This window comes from Labrus mixtus, chromosome 22, assembly GCF_963584025.1.
Source record: "Labrus mixtus chromosome 22, fLabMix1.1, whole genome shotgun sequence".
NCBI lineage: Eukaryota > Metazoa > Chordata > Actinopteri > Labriformes > Labridae > Labrus > Labrus mixtus.
This window is the reverse complement of record NC_083633.1, coordinates 1,519,697-1,536,955: the sequence shown is the minus strand read 5'-3', so window position 1 is coordinate 1,536,955 and position 17,259 is coordinate 1,519,697. Positions and strand designations below refer to the sequence as shown.

General features: G+C 48.5%; 19 non-coding genes and 2 pseudogenes across 19 annotated transcripts; all 21 read left to right on the top strand.

The window, feature by feature from the left end:
- Positions 1-39: 39 nt before the first annotated feature.
- On the top strand, positions 40-135 carry LOC132956982 (U2 spliceosomal RNA; annotated as a pseudogene).
- Positions 136-3,072: 2,937 nt separating this feature from the next.
- Positions 3,073-3,274, top strand: LOC132956949 (U2 spliceosomal RNA; annotated as a pseudogene).
- Positions 3,275-3,841: 567 nt separating this feature from the next.
- On the top strand, positions 3,842-4,005 carry LOC132957222 (U1 spliceosomal RNA). Its single transcript, XR_009666435.1, has one exon. It is a non-coding gene; the product is annotated as a U1 spliceosomal RNA (small nuclear RNA).
- A 492-nt stretch (positions 4,006-4,497) lies between these two features.
- Positions 4,498-4,688, top strand: LOC132956902 (U2 spliceosomal RNA). Its single transcript, XR_009666155.1, has one exon. It is a non-coding gene; the product is annotated as a U2 spliceosomal RNA (small nuclear RNA).
- Positions 4,689-5,261: 573 nt separating this feature from the next.
- Positions 5,262-5,425, top strand: LOC132957208 (U1 spliceosomal RNA). The gene has a single exon (XR_009666423.1). It is a non-coding gene; the product is annotated as a U1 spliceosomal RNA (small nuclear RNA).
- A 493-nt stretch (positions 5,426-5,918) lies between these two features.
- LOC132957339 (U2 spliceosomal RNA) lies at positions 5,919-6,109 on the top strand. Its single transcript, XR_009666545.1, has one exon. It is a non-coding gene; the product is annotated as a U2 spliceosomal RNA (small nuclear RNA).
- Positions 6,110-6,676: 567 nt separating this feature from the next.
- On the top strand, positions 6,677-6,840 carry LOC132957269 (U1 spliceosomal RNA). Its single transcript, XR_009666481.1, has one exon. It is a non-coding gene; the product is annotated as a U1 spliceosomal RNA (small nuclear RNA).
- A 492-nt stretch (positions 6,841-7,332) lies between these two features.
- LOC132957324 (U2 spliceosomal RNA) lies at positions 7,333-7,523 on the top strand. The gene has a single exon (XR_009666531.1). It is a non-coding gene; the product is annotated as a U2 spliceosomal RNA (small nuclear RNA).
- Positions 7,524-8,090: 567 nt separating this feature from the next.
- On the top strand, positions 8,091-8,254 carry LOC132957197 (U1 spliceosomal RNA). The gene has a single exon (XR_009666412.1). It is a non-coding gene; the product is annotated as a U1 spliceosomal RNA (small nuclear RNA).
- Positions 8,255-8,746: 492 nt separating this feature from the next.
- Positions 8,747-8,937, top strand: LOC132957337 (U2 spliceosomal RNA). Its single transcript, XR_009666543.1, has one exon. It is a non-coding gene; the product is annotated as a U2 spliceosomal RNA (small nuclear RNA).
- A 579-nt stretch (positions 8,938-9,516) lies between these two features.
- Positions 9,517-9,680, top strand: LOC132957201 (U1 spliceosomal RNA). Its single transcript, XR_009666416.1, has one exon. It is a non-coding gene; the product is annotated as a U1 spliceosomal RNA (small nuclear RNA).
- Positions 9,681-10,172: 492 nt separating this feature from the next.
- Positions 10,173-10,363, top strand: LOC132957496 (U2 spliceosomal RNA). The gene has a single exon (XR_009666700.1). It is a non-coding gene; the product is annotated as a U2 spliceosomal RNA (small nuclear RNA).
- Positions 10,364-10,932: 569 nt separating this feature from the next.
- On the top strand, positions 10,933-11,096 carry LOC132957272 (U1 spliceosomal RNA). Its single transcript, XR_009666484.1, has one exon. It is a non-coding gene; the product is annotated as a U1 spliceosomal RNA (small nuclear RNA).
- A 492-nt stretch (positions 11,097-11,588) lies between these two features.
- On the top strand, positions 11,589-11,779 carry LOC132956896 (U2 spliceosomal RNA). The gene has a single exon (XR_009666149.1). It is a non-coding gene; the product is annotated as a U2 spliceosomal RNA (small nuclear RNA).
- A 567-nt stretch (positions 11,780-12,346) lies between these two features.
- LOC132957276 (U1 spliceosomal RNA) lies at positions 12,347-12,510 on the top strand. Its single transcript, XR_009666488.1, has one exon. It is a non-coding gene; the product is annotated as a U1 spliceosomal RNA (small nuclear RNA).
- Positions 12,511-13,002: 492 nt separating this feature from the next.
- LOC132957336 (U2 spliceosomal RNA) lies at positions 13,003-13,193 on the top strand. Its single transcript, XR_009666542.1, has one exon. It is a non-coding gene; the product is annotated as a U2 spliceosomal RNA (small nuclear RNA).
- Positions 13,194-13,760: 567 nt separating this feature from the next.
- Positions 13,761-13,924, top strand: LOC132957185 (U1 spliceosomal RNA). Its single transcript, XR_009666401.1, has one exon. It is a non-coding gene; the product is annotated as a U1 spliceosomal RNA (small nuclear RNA).
- A 492-nt stretch (positions 13,925-14,416) lies between these two features.
- On the top strand, positions 14,417-14,607 carry LOC132957335 (U2 spliceosomal RNA). Its single transcript, XR_009666541.1, has one exon. It is a non-coding gene; the product is annotated as a U2 spliceosomal RNA (small nuclear RNA).
- Positions 14,608-15,184: 577 nt separating this feature from the next.
- On the top strand, positions 15,185-15,348 carry LOC132957174 (U1 spliceosomal RNA). Its single transcript, XR_009666390.1, has one exon. It is a non-coding gene; the product is annotated as a U1 spliceosomal RNA (small nuclear RNA).
- Positions 15,349-15,841: 493 nt separating this feature from the next.
- Positions 15,842-16,032, top strand: LOC132956898 (U2 spliceosomal RNA). The gene has a single exon (XR_009666151.1). It is a non-coding gene; the product is annotated as a U2 spliceosomal RNA (small nuclear RNA).
- Positions 16,033-16,609: 577 nt separating this feature from the next.
- Positions 16,610-16,773, top strand: LOC132957162 (U1 spliceosomal RNA). The gene has a single exon (XR_009666379.1). It is a non-coding gene; the product is annotated as a U1 spliceosomal RNA (small nuclear RNA).
- Positions 16,774-17,259: the final 486 nt, after the last annotated feature.

The window sequence follows — 17,259 nt, the reverse complement described above, 5'->3', positions numbered from 1 at the left end:
GTATGGGGAATGTGATGCCGGCCTTAGCCTATCAGGGGCATCGCTTCTCGGCCTTTTGGCTAAGATCAAGTGTAGTATCTGTTCTTATCAGATGCTGTTTCGATCTTACCTATAAGACCCTGACTGCGATCGCCTCCTGCGCTGTCTGAGCCTGTGCCTGTCTGTGGCACTGGTTTTGGCAGTACTGGGAGGATAGTGTTTGTCTTCTGTGAAGTCAATTTCAACTTCCACATAGTTGAGGTAGCTCCATAGAAGACCATATTGTTCGAGCGAGCCTCCTCCTCTGGTGGCTAAACTGGTTCCTGACATCCAAGGTAAGTTTGGTCACTTTTTCTCTAGTTTTAAACTTTTGTAGGTATTGTTTTTTAGCTATTTATTCACTGTTTTAGTTGATTTTAGTGTTTTAGCCTGTGGTGCCTCCACCATGTCGGCTGCTAGTGCCGGCATGCGGAGGCACCACAGTGTCCGTTTTGCTTTCAAAGTAGTTGATGATGTGCCATTATGGATGTCGAGGCTGGATTTTTCAAGAAAACTACTTCAAAAAGCCTTAAACTTTACCCCAGACGACCTGAATTGTATCCTCACTTTACCACAAGGCAAAGGCTTTGATGTAAGCTTTCGCTCAGCAATCCTGCTTAGAGAATTTTGGACACGTTTTGAAAATGCAAGAGCCCAGTTTCCTGTGTTTAACGTTGAGAAACTGACTGACAATGCCTCCAAAACGGTCATTGTCAGGATGTTCAATGAAATGGTGAATGCAGATGACATATGTATGTGGCTGGGAAGACATTGCACGGTCAAAGGCCAGGCTATGAAGGTGAGAGATGAGGATGGTATCTGGAACTGTTCCTGGAGGGTTCCTGTCCAGCAATGGCAGGACCCTCAGGGCTTCCAGGGCCTGAAACATCTGCCATCCATGATAGTTTTGGGACACAACCGTGGTTACATTCATTATCAAGGCCAGCCCAAGCTCTGCCGCAAGTGCGGTGAGCAAGGACACCTTGCAGAAGCGTGTAAGCAGATTATTTGTGGAAAGTGTAGAGAGATTGGTCATACTTTCGAGGAATGCACCAATGGCAGAAAGTGTAATCTTTGTGGAGACAGCAACCATCTCTTCAGAGATTGCCCGAAATCTTTTGCCAACAAAGTTAAGGCAGCAAAGAAGGTCGGAAATGAAAAAGAAAATGGCGGACAGAATGCAATGGTTAACGAGCTATTTGGAGAGCCTGAGCCAGAAAATTCAAATCTCCCTCCAAATCCTGTGACTGGAGGAGAGGAGTCAGGTGAGGAGGGAGAGGGAGAGGGGGAGGGGCCTGCAGCAACTGCCCCTCAAGTGGAGAGTATGGAGGAGGAGGGGGGGGGTGCAGTGCAGGCAGAGGGCGGAACTAGCTCTGGCTCTTCTTGCTCTGGGAGTGAGAGTGAGAGTGAGGAAGTGCCCCTCCCCCTGGCCCAGCAGGCTAAGAGGCCATTATCAGAATTGTCTCCGGAGTCTCCAGTAGTCTTGGAGAAGAGGGGAAGAGCTGGGAACTTCTCAGACAGTTCATCTGTGGAGGAGCCCAGAGTCTTCCCCTCCGATTCCCCCAATGAGGCCTCCTTTTTAAACATAGCTCTGCAATCAACCCCGAAGGACTCGATGTTTAACAAAAGACTGCGTGAAAGGCCACCCCCTAGAGTCCGGAAGGGAAATGGAGCTCAACACCCTTACACTTCTCCAGTAAGAGTGAAGGAAGAGCTCCATTCACAAGAAATGTAACACCTGGTTCTTTTCAAGTGTTTTTAAAATGCTTTGTCTGTTGGTTTTAAAACATACTTATGACTTTCACCCTCTCAACTTTCCTTTTGAGAAGTGTGACGTTGAAAGTTAGAGCTCATGTGGTTTCATCTCATCTTAACCTTTTTTGTCAGATGTGTTTTTAAAACAGGAAGGATACCCGCTGTTTTTAACACACCAGTATTATTTGAAGGACGTGAAGGGCAGCACGCTAGTGGGAAACAGTAAAAGCATCCTTTTAACACACTTGACTTTTATCAGCTCACCAACAGTTTTCTTTTAACCTGACCATTTTAAGACACCTTGGTTTCAAACAAGAGTTGTATTTTTTAATTAACATTGTTCTCTCCTATTGTTGTGCAGGAGCGAGTACCAGTGAGTCCAGCGCGTAGGATTGCACTAGGCAAAGCCACCACTCTTTGGCGCAACGTGAACCACCTGCTCTGCCAAACAGACTCCGGGACCTGTCAGCAATGGTGGCTCATGAGATCCTCCCAGTCAGGTCCGTAATGCACTCCCGGAGCTCAAAAACTCGCTGCCGACCAGGTTGTGGCGTCCCTGAGCTCGGCAAGGTATCGCTCTGGGAGTGCAGCGCTGCATTAGAACAGTGGGCACTAGCCGGCTCTTTACTAATTCCCGTGCTTGCCAGCAAGGGAGGTCCCACCAGCGTAGCTGGTCTTTCACACAAGCCGCCCCCAAAAGACGCCACCCAGACCTCCACAAACTTTCTGGCAAGGAAGCACAAGCAGATCCCCCCCCGTGGCTGTGATCCATACGGCAGCAGTGACGGCCAGAAAGACTGTCACTGCAGGCGGTGGGCCCAGGACACAGTCACAAAGAAACATCGCCTCTGTGTCCATTCGGATGAAGGAGCCGGAGCCCCACAGGAAAAGTTCGAAGCAGCGGCGGCCTGACTCTCCGGGAGAGGCAGGTGGGAAGGAGCAGCAGGGTGAGGGTCTCCTCTGAGCACAAAGACAGGATCCCGAGAGACCACATCTCTTTGGGAGAGCAGACTGAGTTTTTCTTGGTAAGGGCTCACTGCGCTACTGAACAACAATGAACTTTTGAGGAGAATCTTTTCCAGCTTCGCTCCAGAATTTAAAAAAAAAAAAAAAAATTTGGCATGACTAAATATCGACACAACAATAAAACTTTCAAACAACCCTGTAAACAATTAAACAAATGCATCTATTTATCATTTTAATGCATAGTGTAAACACAACTTGTTTAATTGCTGAAAATGTTTATTTATTCAAGATGTGATTTTAAAAGTATAATATCTTGTATAAAAGATTCTTGAAATTGTTTTTGTGACAATAAAACTTTACGAAAAAAAAAAAAAGAAAAAAATCTGTTCTTATCAGTTTAATATCTGATACGTCCCCTACCCGGGGACCATATATTAAATTGATTTTTGGACTTGGGAGATGGAACAGGGGCTTGCTCCGTCCACTCCACGCATCGACCCGGTATTGCAGTACCTCCGGGAACGGTGCACCCTCCTCTCTTCAGTGTTTAAAATAATCCTTTCTTTCCGCTGCGTTTAAGAGAAATGTGTGTGTGAGTCTGGCCTGGCTTTGTCACTGCGTTGACATGCTGCCGGGACTCAAGCTTTTTGAAATGAACTGGAATTTTAGTCAGGTTGGGGGTTATTTGTGTGCCAGTTCCCCCATTTGCCACTCTGTGTATGCTATTGCTGTAGTAGCACACAGACACACAATAACATATCAACAGTTATTGTTGCAAAGTGTTTCTGGCCTAGCTGCTGCTTCGACTGTTCTTTTGTTGGCGGTAAAAAAACACACACACACACACTGGCGGTAGCTATCGGTCGGCTTTGATGTGGAAGTGTGGCACTTCCTGTTAGAATGGTGAGCCTTATTTCTCCACTTGAATGTAGAAAGACAAGCCCTACCGGGCCTCAACACAAAACTTTCCTCTGTGTTGAGGACAAGTAGAAGGGACACCCAGTGCAGAAAACTCTGATTTCGGTGGTTTGCATGTTGTTGGGACCGTCAGTGAGGGCGATGGTCCTGTGAAGGACTCCTTTTGCCCTGAGCCGTACAACTCATACTTACCTGGCAGGGGAGATACCATGATCAAGAAGGTGGTTCACCCATGGCGAGGCCTGGCCATTGCACTCCGGCGGGGCTGACCTATGCGAATTCCCCAAATGTGGGAATCTCGACTGCATAATTTGTGGTAGTGGGGGACTGCGTTCGCGCTCTCCCCTGATGGATTGTCAAAAGTAATAAGGGGGAAACAGATAGGGACACGCTGCCTTCCAACCTGGCTGTAGCGACAGACAGACGACAAGAATTTCAAAGGTGGCTTAAAGCTATGCACAGCCAGTTTCTTTGCTAGTGCTAGATCACAATATCGCTCGTCAATCAACTTTGTTTCAGATTCAGCAGCCCTTGCTCTGATCAATGTGAAATCCCAGTCACGGCACATCTGCCTTACAGAACGGCTGTGGGCCAATAAAAGGCCCCAATCTTCTCCTGTCTTTTGGTTCACTTCAGTCTGCTGCAGATAAATCTGGTGGTTGAGGGTTTGAAGTCATTTTTCAGAGCTTGACGTAAGGCATGTGTCTTAAAGGTGCTTCGATCAAAGGGTTTGCTCTTCCGTTTTACCGATCGTCACTGAAAAGCAACGCTCGCTTACCGGGGCCATGGGCGAGGAGGACTGTATGGGGAATGTGATGCCGGCCTTAGCCTGTCAGGGGCATCGCTTCTCGGCCTTTTGGCTAAGATCAAGTGTAGTATCTGTTCTTATCAGTTTAATATCTGATACGTCCCCTACCCGGGGACCATATATTAAATTGATTTTTGGACTTGGGAGATGGAACAGGGGCTTGCTCCGTCCACTCCACGCATCAACCCGGTATTGCAGTACCTCCGGGAACGGTGCACCCTCCTCTCTTCAGTGTTTAAAATAATCCTTTCTTTCCGCTGCGTTTAAGAGAAATGTGTGTGTGAGTCTGGCCTGGCTTTGTCACTGCGTTGACATGCTGCCGGGACTCAAGCTTTTTGAAATGAACTGGAATTTTAGTCAGGTTGGGGGTTATTTGTGTGCCAGTTCCCCCATTTGCCACTCTGTGTATGCTATTGCTGTAGTAGCACACAGACACACAATAACATATCAACAGTTATTGTTGCAAAGTGTTTCTGGCCTAGCTGCTGCTTCGACTGTTCTTTTGTTGGCGGTAAAAAAACACACACACACACACACACACTGGCGGTAGCTATCGGTCGGCTTTGATGTGGAAGTGTGGCACTTCCTGTTAGAATGGTGAGCCTTATTTCTCCACTTGAATGTAGAAAGACAAGCCCTACCGGGCCTCAACACAAAACTTTCTTCTGTGTTGAGGACAAGTAGAAGGGACACCCAGTGCAGAAAACTCTGATTTCGGTGGTTTGCATGTTGTTGGGACCGTCAGTGAGGGCGATGGTCCTGTGAAGGACTCCTTTTGCCCTGAGCCGTACAACTCATACTTACCTGGCAGGGGAGATACCATGATCAAGAAGGTGGTTCACCCATGGCGAGGCCTGGCCATTGCACTCCGGCGGGGCTGACCTATGCGAATTCCCCAAATGTGGGAATCTCGACTGCATAATTTGTGGTAGTGGGGGACTGCGTTCGCGCTCTCCCCTGATGGATTGTCAAAAGTAAAAAGGGGGAAACAGATAGGGAGACGCTGCCTTCCAACCTGGCTGTAGCGACAGACAGACGACAAGAATTTCAAAGGTGGCTTAAAGCTATGCACAGCCAGTTTCTTTGCTAGTGCTAGATCACAATATCGCTCGTCAATCAAATTTGTTTCAGATTCAGCAGCCCTTGCTCTGATCAATGTGAAATCCCAGTCACGGCACATCTGCCTTACAGAACGGCTGTGGGCCAATAAAAGGCCCCAATCTTCTCCTGTCTTCTGGTTCACTTCAGTCTGCTGCAGATAAATCTGGTGGTTGAGGGTTTGAAGTCATTTTTCAGAGCTTGACGTAAGGCATGTGTCTTAAAGGTGCTTCGATCAAAGGGTTTGCTCTTCCGTTTTTAGCGATCGTCACTGAAAAGCAACGCTCGCTTGCCGGGGCCATGGGCGAGGAGGACTGTATGGGGAATGTGATGCCGGCCTTAGCCTATCAGGGGCATCGCTTCTCGGCCTTTTGGCTAAGATCAAGTGTAGTATCTGTTCTTATCAGTTTAATATCTGATACGTCCCCTACCCGGGGACCATATATTAAATTGATTTTTGGACTTGGGAGATGGAACAGGGGCTTGCTCCGTCCACTCCACGCATCGACCCGGTATTGCAGTACCTCCGGGAACGGTGCACCCTCCTCTCTTCAGTGTTTAAAATAATCCTTTCTTTCCGCTGCGTTTAAGAGAAATGTGTGTGTGAGTCTGGCCTGGCTTTGTCACTGCGTTGACATGCTGCCGGGACTCAAGCTTTTTGAAATGAACTGGAATTTTAGTCAGGTTGGGGGTTATTTGTGTGCCAGTTCCCCCATTTGCCACTCTGTGTATGCTATTGCTGTAGTAGCACACAGACACACAATAACATATCAACAGTTATTGTTGCAAAGTGTTTCTGGCCTAGCTGCTGCTTCGACTGTTCTTTTGTTGGCGGTAAAAAAACACACACACACACACTGGCGGTAGCTATCGGTCGGCTTTGATGTGGAAGTGTGGCACTTCCTGTTAGAATGGTGAGCCTTATTTCTCCACTTGAATGTAGAAAGACAAGCCCTACCGGGCCTCAACACAAAACTTTCTTCTGTGTTGAGGACAAGTAGAAGGGACACCCAGTGCAGAAAACTCTGATTTCGGTGGTTTGCATGTTGTTGGGACCGTCAGTGAGGGCGATGGTCCTGTGAAGGACTCCTTTTGCCCTGAGCCGTACAACTCATACTTACCTGGCAGGGGATATACCATGATCAAGAAGGTGGTTCACCCATCGCGAGGCCTGGCCATTGCACTCCGGCGGGGCTGACCTATGCGAATTCCCCAAATGTGGGAATCTCGACTGCATAATTTGTGGTAGTGGGGGACTGCGTTCGCGCTCTCCCCTGATGGATTGTCAAAAGTAATAAGGGGGAAACAGATAGGGAGACGCTGCCTTCCAACCTGGCTGTAGTGACAGACAGACGACAAGAATTTCAAAGGTGGCTTAAAGCTATGCACAGCCAGTTTCTTTGCTAGTGCTAGATCACAATATCGCTCGTCAATCAACTTTGTTTCAGATTCAGCAGCCCTTGCTCTGATCAATGTGAAATCCCAGTCACGGCACATCTGCCTTACAGAACGGCTGTGGGCCAATAAAAGGCCCCAATCTTCTCCTGTCTTTTGATTCACTTCAGTCTGCTGCAGATAAATCTGGTGGTTGAGGGTTTGAAGTCATTTTTCAGAGCTTGACGTAAGGCATGTGTCTTAAAGGTGCTTCGATCAAAGGGTTTGCTCTTCCGTTTTACCGATCGTCACTGAAAAGCAACGCTCGCTTGCCGGGGCCATGGGCGAGGAGGACTGTATGGGGAATGTGATGCCGGCCTTAGCCTATCAGGGGCATCGCTTCTCGGCCTTTTGGCTAAGATCAAGTGTAGTATCTGTTCTTATCAGTTTAATATCTGATATGTCCCCTACCCGGGGACCATATATTAAATTGATTTTTGGACTTGGGAGATGGAACAGGGGCTTGCTCCGTCCACTCCACGCATCGACCCGGTATTGCAGTACTTCCGGGAACGGTGCACCCTCCTCTCTTCAGTGTTTAAAATAATCCTTTCTTTCCGCTGCGTTTAAGAGAAATGTGTGTGTGAGTCTGGCCTGGCTTTGTCACTGCGTTGACATGCTGCCGGGACTCAAGCTTTTTGAAATGAACTGGAATTTTAGTCAGGTTGGGGGTTATTTGTGTGCCAGTTCCCCCATTTGCCACTCTGTGTATGCTATTGCTGTAGTAGCACACAGACACACAATAACATATCAACAGTTATTGTTGCAAAGTGTTTCTGGCCTAGCTGCTGCTTCGACTGTTCTTTTGTTGGCGGTAAAAAAACACACACACACACACTGGCGGTAGCTATCGGTCGGCTTTGATGTGGAAGTGTGGCACTTCCTGTTAGAATGGTGAGCCTTATTTCTCCACTTGAATGTAGAAAGACAAGCCCTACCGGGCCTCAACACAAAACTTTCTTCTGTGTTGAGGACAAGTAGAAGGGACACCCAGTGCAGAAAACTCTGATTTCGGTGGTTTGCATGTTGTTGGGACCGTCAGTGAGGGCGATGGTCCTGTGAAGGACTCCTTTTGCCCTGAGCCGTACAACTCATACTTACCTGGCAGGGGAGATACCATGATCAAGAAGGTGGTTCACCCATGGCGAGGCCTGGCCATTGCACTCCGGCGGGGCTGACCTATGCGAATTCCCCAAATGTGGGAATCTCGACTGCATAATTTGTGGTAGTGGGGGACTGCGTTCGCGCTCTCCCCTGATGGATTGTCAAAAGTAATAAGGGGGAAACAGATAGGGAGACGCTGCCTTCCAACCTGGCTGTAGTGACAGACAGACGACAAGAATTTCAAAGGTGGCTTAAAGCTATGCACAGCCAGTTTCTTTGCTAGTGCTAGATCACAATATCGCTCGTCAATCAACTTTGTTTCAGATTCAGCAGCCCTTGCTCTGATCAATGTGAAATCCCAGTCACGGCACATCTGCCTTACAGAACGGCTGTGGGCCAATAAAAGGCCCCAATCTTCTCCTGTCTTTTGGTTCACTTCAGTCTGCTGCAGATAAATCTGGTGGTTGAGGGTTTGAAGTCATTTTTCAGAGCTTGACGTAAGGCATGTGTCTTAAAGGTGCTTCGATCAAAGGGTTTGCTCTTCCGTTTTACCGATCGTCACTGAAAAGCAACGCTCGCTTGCCGGGGCCATGGGCGAGGAGGACTGTATGGGGAATGTGATGCCGGCCTTAGCCTATCAGGGGCATCGCTTCTCGGCCTTTTGGCTAAGATCAAGTGTAGTATCTGTTCTTATCAGTTTAATATCTGATACGTCCCCTACCCGGGGACCATATATTAAATTGATTTTTGGACTTGGGAGATGGAACAGGGGCTTGCTCCGTCCACTCCACGCATCGACCCGGTATTGCAGTACCTCCGGGAACGGTGCACCCTCCTCTCTTCAGTGTTTAAAATAATCCTTTCTTTCCGCTGCGTTTAAGAGAAATGTGTGTGTGAGTCTGGCCTGGCTTTGTCACTGCGTTGACATGCTGCCGGGACTCAAGCTTTTTGAAATGAACTGGAATTTTAGTCAGGTTGGGGGTTATTTGTGTGCCAGTTCCCCCATTTGCCACTCTGTGTATGCTATTGCTGTAGTAGCACACAGACACACAATAACATATCAACAGTTATTGTTGCAAAGTGTTTCTGGCCTAGCTGCTGCTTCGACTGTTCTTTTGTTGGCGGTAAAAAAACACACACACACACACACACACACACACTGGCGGTAGCTATCGGTCGGCTTTGATGTGGAAGTGTGGCACTTCCTGTTAGAATGGTGAGCCTTATTTCTCCACTTGAATGTAGAAAGACAAGCCCTACCGGGCCTCAACACAAAACTTTCTTCTGTGTTGAGGACAAGTAGAAGGGACACCCAGTGCAGAAAACTCTGATTTCGGTGGTTTGCATGTTGTTGGGACCGTCAGTGAGGGCGATGGTCCTGTGAAGGACTCCTTTTGCCCTGAGCCGTACAACTCATACTTACCTGGCAGGGGAGATACCATGATCAAGAAGGTGGTTCACCCATCGCGAGGCCTGGCCATTGCACTCCGGCGGGGCTGACCTATGCGAATTCCCCAAATGTGGGAATCTCGACTGCATAATTTGTGGTAGTGGGGGACTGCGTTCGCGCTCTCCCCTGATGGATTGTCAAAAGTAATAAGGGGGAAACAGATAGGGAGACGCTGCCTTCCAACCTGGCTGTAGTGACAGACAGACGACAAGAATTTCAAAGGTGGCTTAAAGCTATGCACAGCCAGTTTCTTTGCTAGTGCTAGATCACAATATCGCTCGTCAATCAACTTTGTTTCAGATTCAGCAGCCCTTGCTCTGATCAATGTGAAATCCCAGTCACGGCACATCTGCCTTACAGAACGGCTGTGGGCCAATAAAAGGCCCCAATCTTCTCCTGTCTTTTGGTTCACTTCAGTCTGCTGCAGATAAATCTGGTGGTTGAGGGTTTGAAGTCATTTTTCAGAGCTTGACGTAAGGCATGTGTCTTAAAGGTGCTTCGATCAAAGGGTTTGCTCTTCCGTTTTACCGATCGTCACTGAAAAGCAACGCTCGCTTGCCGGGGCCATGGGCGAGGAGGACTGTATGGGGAATGTGATGCCGGCCTTAGCCTATCAGGGGCATCGCTTCTCGGCCTTTTGGCTAAGATCAAGTGTAGTATCTGTTCTTATCAGTTTAATATCTGATACGTCCCCTACCCGGGGACCATATATTAAATTGATTTTTGGACTTGGGAGATGGAACAGGGGCTTGCTCCGTCCACTCCATGCATCGACCCGGTATTGCAGTACCTCCGGGAACGGTGCACCCTCCTCTCTTCAGTGTTTAAAATAATCCTTTCTTTCCGCTGCGTTTAAGAGAAATGTGTGTGTGAGTCTGGCCTGGCTTTGTCACTGCGTTGACATGCTGCCGGGACTCAAGCTTTTTGAAATGAACTGGAATTTTAGTCAGGTTGGGGGTTATTTGTGTGCCAGTTCCCCCATTTGCCACTCTGTGTATGCTATTGCTGTAGTAGCACACAGACACACAATAACATATCAACAGTTATTGTTGCAAAGTGTTTCTGGCCTAGCTGCTGCTTCGACTGTTCTTTTGTTGGCGGTAAAAAAACACACACACACACACACTGGCGGTAGCTATCGGTCGGCTTTGATGTGGAAGTGTGGCACTTCCTGTTAGAATGGTGAGCCTTATTTCTCCACTTGAATGTAGAAAGACAAGCTCTACCGGGCCTCAACACAAAACTTTCTTCTGTGTTGAGGACAAGTAGAAGGGACACCCAGTGCAGAAAACTCTGATTTCGGTGGTTTGCATGTTGTTGGGACCGTCAGTGAGGGCGATGGTCCTGTGAAGGACTCCTTTTGCCCTGAGCCGTGCAACTCATACTTACCTGGCAGGGGAGATACCATGATCAAGAAGGTGGTTCACCCATCGCGAGGCCTGGCCATTGCACTCCGGCGGGGCTGACCTATGCGAATTCCCCAAATGTGGGAATCTCGACTGCATAATTTGTGGTAGTGGGGGACTGCATTCGCGCTCTCCCCTGATGGATTGTCAAAAGTAATAAGGGGGAAACAGATAGGGAGACGCTGCCTTCCAACCTGGCTGTAGTGACAGACAGACGACAAGAATTTCAAAGGTGGCTTAAAGCTATGCACAGCCAGTTTCTTCGCTAGTGCTAGATCACAATATCGCTCGTCAATCAACTTTGTTTCAGATTCAGCAGCCCTTGCTCTGATCAATGTGAAATCCCAGTCACGGCACATCTGCCTTACAGAACGGCTGTGGGCCAATAAAAGGCCCCAATCTTCTCCTGTCTTTTGGTTCACTTCAGTCTGCTGCAGATAAATCTGGTGGTTGAGGGTTTGAAGTCATTTTTCAGAGCTTGACGTAAGGCATGTGTCTTAAAGGTGCTTCGATCAAAGGGTTTGCTCTTCCGTTTTACCGATCGTCACTGAAAAGCAACGCTCGCTTGCCGGGGCCATGGGCGAGGAGGACTGTATGGGGAATGTGATGCCGGCCTTAGCCTATCAGGGGCATCGCTTCTCGGCCTTTTGGCTAAGATCAAGTGTAGTATCTGTTCTTATCAGTTTAATATCTGATACGTCCCCTACCCGGGGACCATATATTAAATTGATTTTTGGACTTGGGAGACGGAACAGGGGCTTGCTCCGTCCACTCCGCGCATCGACCCGGTATTGCAGTACCTCCGGGAACGGTGCACCCTCCTCTCTTCAGTGTTTAAAATAATCCTTTCTTTCCGCTGCGTTTAAGAGAAATGTGTGTGTGAGTCTGGCCTGGCTTTGTCACTGCGTTGACATGCTGCCGGGACTCAAGCTTTTTGAAATGAACTGGAATTTTAGTCAGGTTGGGGGTTATTTGTGTGCCAGTTCCCCCATTTGCCACTCTGTGTATGCTATTGCTGTAGTAGCACACAGACACACAATAACATATCAACAGTTATTGTTGCAAAGTGTTTCTGGCCTAGCTGCTGCTTCGACTGTTCTTTTGTTGGCGGTAAAAAAACACACACACACACACTGGCGGTAGCTATCGGTCGGCTTTGATGTGGAAGTGTGGCACTTCCTGTTAGAATGGTGAGCCTTATTTCTCCACTTGAATGTAGAAAGACAAGCCCTACCGGGCCTCAACACAAAACTTTCTTCTGTGTTGAGGACAAGTAGAAGGGACACCCAGTGCAGAAAACTCTGATTTCGGTGGTTTGCATGTTGTTGGGACCGTCAGTGAGGGCGATGGTCCTGTGAAGGACTCCTTTTGCCCTGAGCCGTACAACTCATACTTACCTGGCAGGGGAGATACCATGATCAAGAAGGTGGTTCACCCATCGCGAGGCCTGGCCATTGCACTCCGGCGGGGCTGACCTATGCGAATTCCCCAAATGTGGGAATCTCGACTGCATAATTTGTGGTAGTGGCGGACTGCGTTCGCGCTCTCCCCTGATGGATTGTCAAAAGTAATAAGGGGGAAACAGATAGGGAGACGCTGCCTTCCAACCTGGCTGTAGTGACAGACAGACGACAAGAATTTCAAAGGTGGCTTAAAGCTATGCACAGCCAGTTTCTTCGCTAGTGCTAGATCACAATATCGCTCGTCAATCAACTTTGTTTCAGATTCAGCAGCCCTTGCTCTGATCAATGTGAAATCCCAGTCACGGCACATCTGCCTTACAGAACGGCTGTGGGCCAATAAAAGGCCCCAATCTTCTCCTGTCTTTTGGTTCACTTCAGTCTGCTGCAGATAAATCTGGTGGTTGAGGGTTTGAAGTCATTTTTCAGAGCTTGACGTAAGGCATGTGTCTTAAAGGTGCTTCGATCAAAGGGTTTGCTCTTCCGTTTTACCGATCGTCACTGAAAAGCAACGCTCGCTTGCCGGGGCCATGGGCGAGGAGGACTGTATGGGGAATGTGATGCCGGCCTTAGCCTATCAGGGGCATCGCTTCTCGGCCTTTTGGCTAAGATCAAGTGTAGTATCTGTTCTTATCAGTTTAATATCTGATACGTCCCCTACCCGGGGACCATATATTAAATTGATTTTTGGACTTGGGAGATGGAACAGGGGCTTGCTCCGTCCACTCCACGCATCGACCCGGTATTGCAGTACCTCCGGGAACGGTGCACCCTCCTCTCTTCAGTGTTTAAAATAATCCTTTCTTTCCGCTGCGTTTAAGAGAAATGTGTGTGTGAGTCTGGCCTGGCTTTGTCACTGCGTTGACATGCTGCCGGGACTCAAGCTTTTTGAAATGAACTGGAATTTTAGTCAGGTTGGGGGTTATTTGTGTGCCAGTTCCCCCATTTGCCACTCTGTGTATGCTATTGCTGTAGTAGCACACAGACACACAATAACATATCAACAGTTATTGTTGCAAAGTGTTTCTGGCCTAGCTGCTGCTTCGACTGTTCTTTTGTTGGCGGTAAAAAAACACACACACACACACTGGCGGTAGCTATCGGTCGGCTTTGATGTGGAAGTGTGGCACTTCCTGTTAGAATGGTGAGCCTTATTTCTCCACTTGAATGTAGAAAGACAAGCCCTACCGGGCCTCAACACAAAACTTTCCTCTGTGTTGAGGACAAGTAGAAGGGACACCCAGTGCAGAAAACTCTGATTTCGGTGGTTTGCATGTTGTTGGGACCGTCAGTGAGGGCGATGGTCCTGTGAAGGACTCCTTTTGCCCTGAGCCGTACAACTCATACTTACCTGGCAGGGGAGATACCATGATCAAGAAGGTGGTTCACCCATGGCGAGGCCTGGCCATTGCACTCCGGCGGGGCTGACCTATGCGAATTCCCCAAATGTGGGAATCTCGACTGCATAATTTGTGGTAGTGGGGGACTGCGTTCGCGCTCTCCCCTGATGGATTGTCAAAAGTAATAAGGGGGAAACAGATAGGGAGACGCTGCCTTCCAACCTGGCTGTAGTGACAGACAGACGACAAGAATTTCAAAGGTGGCTTAAAGCTATGCACAGCCAGTTTCTTTGCTAGTGCTAGATCACAATATCGCTCGTCAATCAACTTTGTTTCAGATTCAGCAGCCCTTGCTCTGATCAATGTGAAATCCCAGTCACGGCACATCTGCCTTACAGAACGGCTGTGGGCCAATAAAAGGCCCCAATCTTCTCCTGTCTTTTGGTTCACTTCAGTCTGCTGCAGATAAATCTGGTGGTTGAGGGTTTGAAGTCATTTTTCAGAGCTTGACGTAAGGCATGTGTCTTAAAGGTGCTTCGATCAAAGGGTTTGCTCTTCCGTTTTACCGATCGTCACTGAAAAGCAACGCTCGCTTGCCGGGGCCATGGGCGAGGAGGACTGTATGGGGAATGTGATGCCGGCCTTAGCCTATCAGGGGCATCGCTTCTCGGCCTTTTGGCTAAGATCAAGTGTAGTATCTGTTCTTATCAGTTTAATATCTGATACGTCCCCTACCCGGGGACCATATATTAAATTGATTTTTGGACTTGGGAGATGGAACAGGGGCTTGCTCCGTCCACTCCACGCATCGACCCGGTATTGCAGTACCTCCGGGAACGGTGCACCCTCCTCTCTTCAGTGTTTAAAATAATCCTTTCTTTCCGCTGCGTTTAAGAGAAATGTGTGTGTGAGTCTGGCCTGGCTTTGTCACTGCGTTGACATGCTGCCGGGACTCAAGCTTTTTGAAATGAACTGGAATTTTAGTCAGGTTGGGGGTTATTTGTGTGCCAGTTCCCCCATTTGCCACTCTGTGTATGCTATTGCTGTAGTAGCACACAGACACACAATAACATATCAACAGTTATTGTTGCAAAGTGTTTCTGGCCTAGCTGCTGCTTCGACTGTTCTTTTGTTGGCGGTAAAAAAACACACACACACACACACACACACACTGGCGGTAGCTATCGGTCGGCTTTGATGTGGAAGTGTGGCACTTCCTGTTAGAATGGTGAGCCTTATTTCTCCACTTGAATGTAGAAAGACAAGCCCTACCGGGCCTCAACACAAAACTTTCTTCTGTGTTGAGGACAAGTAGAAGGGACACCCAGTGCAGAAAACTCTGATTTCGGTGGTTTGCATGTTGTTGGGACCGTCAGTGAGGGCGATGGTCCTGTGAAGGACTCCTTTTGCCCTGAGCCGTACAACTCATACTTACCTGGCAGGGGAGATACCATGATCAAGAAGGTGGTTCACCCATGGCGAGGCCTGGCCATTGCACTCCGGCGGGGCTGACCTATGCGAATTCCCCAAATGTGGGAATCTCGACTGCATAATTTGTGGTAGTGGGGGACTGCGTTCGCGCTCTCCCCTGATGGATTGTCAAAAGTAATAAGGGGGAAACAGATAGGGAGACGCTGCCTTCCAACCTGGCTGTAGCGACAGACAGACGACAAGAATTTCAAAGGTGGCTTAAAGCTATGCACAGCCAGTTTCTTTGCTAGTGCTAGATCACAATATCGCTCGTCAATCAAATTTGTTTCAGATTCAGCAGCCCTTGCTCTGATCAATGTGAAATCCCAGTCACGGCACATCTGCCTTACAGAACGGCTGTGGGCCAATAAAAGGCCCCAATCTTCTCCTGTCTTCTGGTTCACTTCAGTCTGCTGCAGATAAATCTGGTGGTTGAGGGTTTGAAGTCATTTTTCAGAGCTTGACGTAAGGCATGTGTCTTAAAGGTGCTTCGATCAAAGGGTTTGCTCTTCCGTTTTTAGCGATCGTCACTGAAAAGCAACGCTCGCTTGCCGGGGCCATGGGCGAGGAGGACTGTATGGGGAATGTGATGCCGGCCTTAGCCTATCAGGGGCATCGCTTCTCGGCCTTTTGGCTAAGATCAAGTGTAGTATCTGTTCTTATCAGTTTAATATCTGATACGTCCCCTACCCGGGGACCATATATTAAATTGATTTTTGGACTTGGGAGATGGAACAGGGGCTTGCTCCGTCCACTCCACGCATCGACCCGGTATTGCAGTACCTCTGGGAACGGTGCACCCTCCTCTCTTCAGTGTTTAAAATAATCCTTCCTTTCCGCTGCGTTTAAGAGAAATGTGTGTGTGAGTCTGGCCTGGCTTTGTCACTGCGTTGACATGCTGCCGGGACTCAAGCTTTTTGAAATGAACTGGAATTTTAGTCAGGTTGGGGGTTATTTGTGTGCCAGTTCCCCCATTTGCCACTCTGTGTATGCTATTGCTGTAGTAGCACACAGACACACAATAACATATCAACAGTTATTGTTGCAAAGTGTTTCTGGCCTAGCTGCTGCTTCGACTGTTCTTTTGTTGGCGGTAAAAAAACACACACACACACACACACACACACTGGCGGTAGCTATCGGTCGGCTTTGATGTGGAAGTGTGGCACTTCCTGTTAGAATGGTGAGCCTTATTTCTCCACTTGAATGTAGAAAGACAAGCCCTACCGGGCCTCAACACAAAACTTTCCTCTGTGTTGAGGACAAGTAGAAGGGACACCCAGTGCAGAAAACTCTGATTTCGGTGGTTTGCATGTTGTTGGGACCGTCAGTGAGGGCGATGGTCCTGTGAAGGACTCCTTTTGCCCTGAGCCGTACAACTCATACTTACCTGGCAGGGGAGATACCATGATCAAGAAGGTGGTTCACCCATGGCGAGGCCTGGCCATTGCACTCCGGCGGGGCTGACCTATGCGAATTCCCCAAATGTGGGAATCTCGACTGCATAATTTGTGGTAGTGGGGGACTGCGTTCGCGCTCTCCCCTGATGGATTGTCAAAAGTAATAAGGGGGAAACAGATAGGGAGACGCTGCCTTCCAACCTGGCTGTAGCGACAGACAGACGACAAGAATTTCAAAGGTGGCTTAAAGCTATGCACAGCCAGTTTCTTTGCTAGTGCTAGATCACAATATCGCTCGTCAATCAACTTTGTTTCAGATTCAGCAGCCCTTGCTCTGATCAATGTGAAATCCCAGTCACGGCACATCTGCCTTACAGAACGGCTGTGGGCCAATAAAAGGCCCCAATCTTCTCCTGTCTTTTGGTTCACTTCAGTCTGCTGCAGATAAATCTGGTGGTTGAGGGTTTGAAGTCATTTTTCAGAGCTTGACGTAAGGCATGTGTCTTAAAGGTGCTTCGATCAAAGGGTTTGCTCTTCCGTTTTACCGATCGTCACTGAAAAGCAACGCTCGCTTGCCGGGGCCATGGGCGAGGAGGACTGTATGGGGAATGTGATGCCGGCCTTAGCCTATC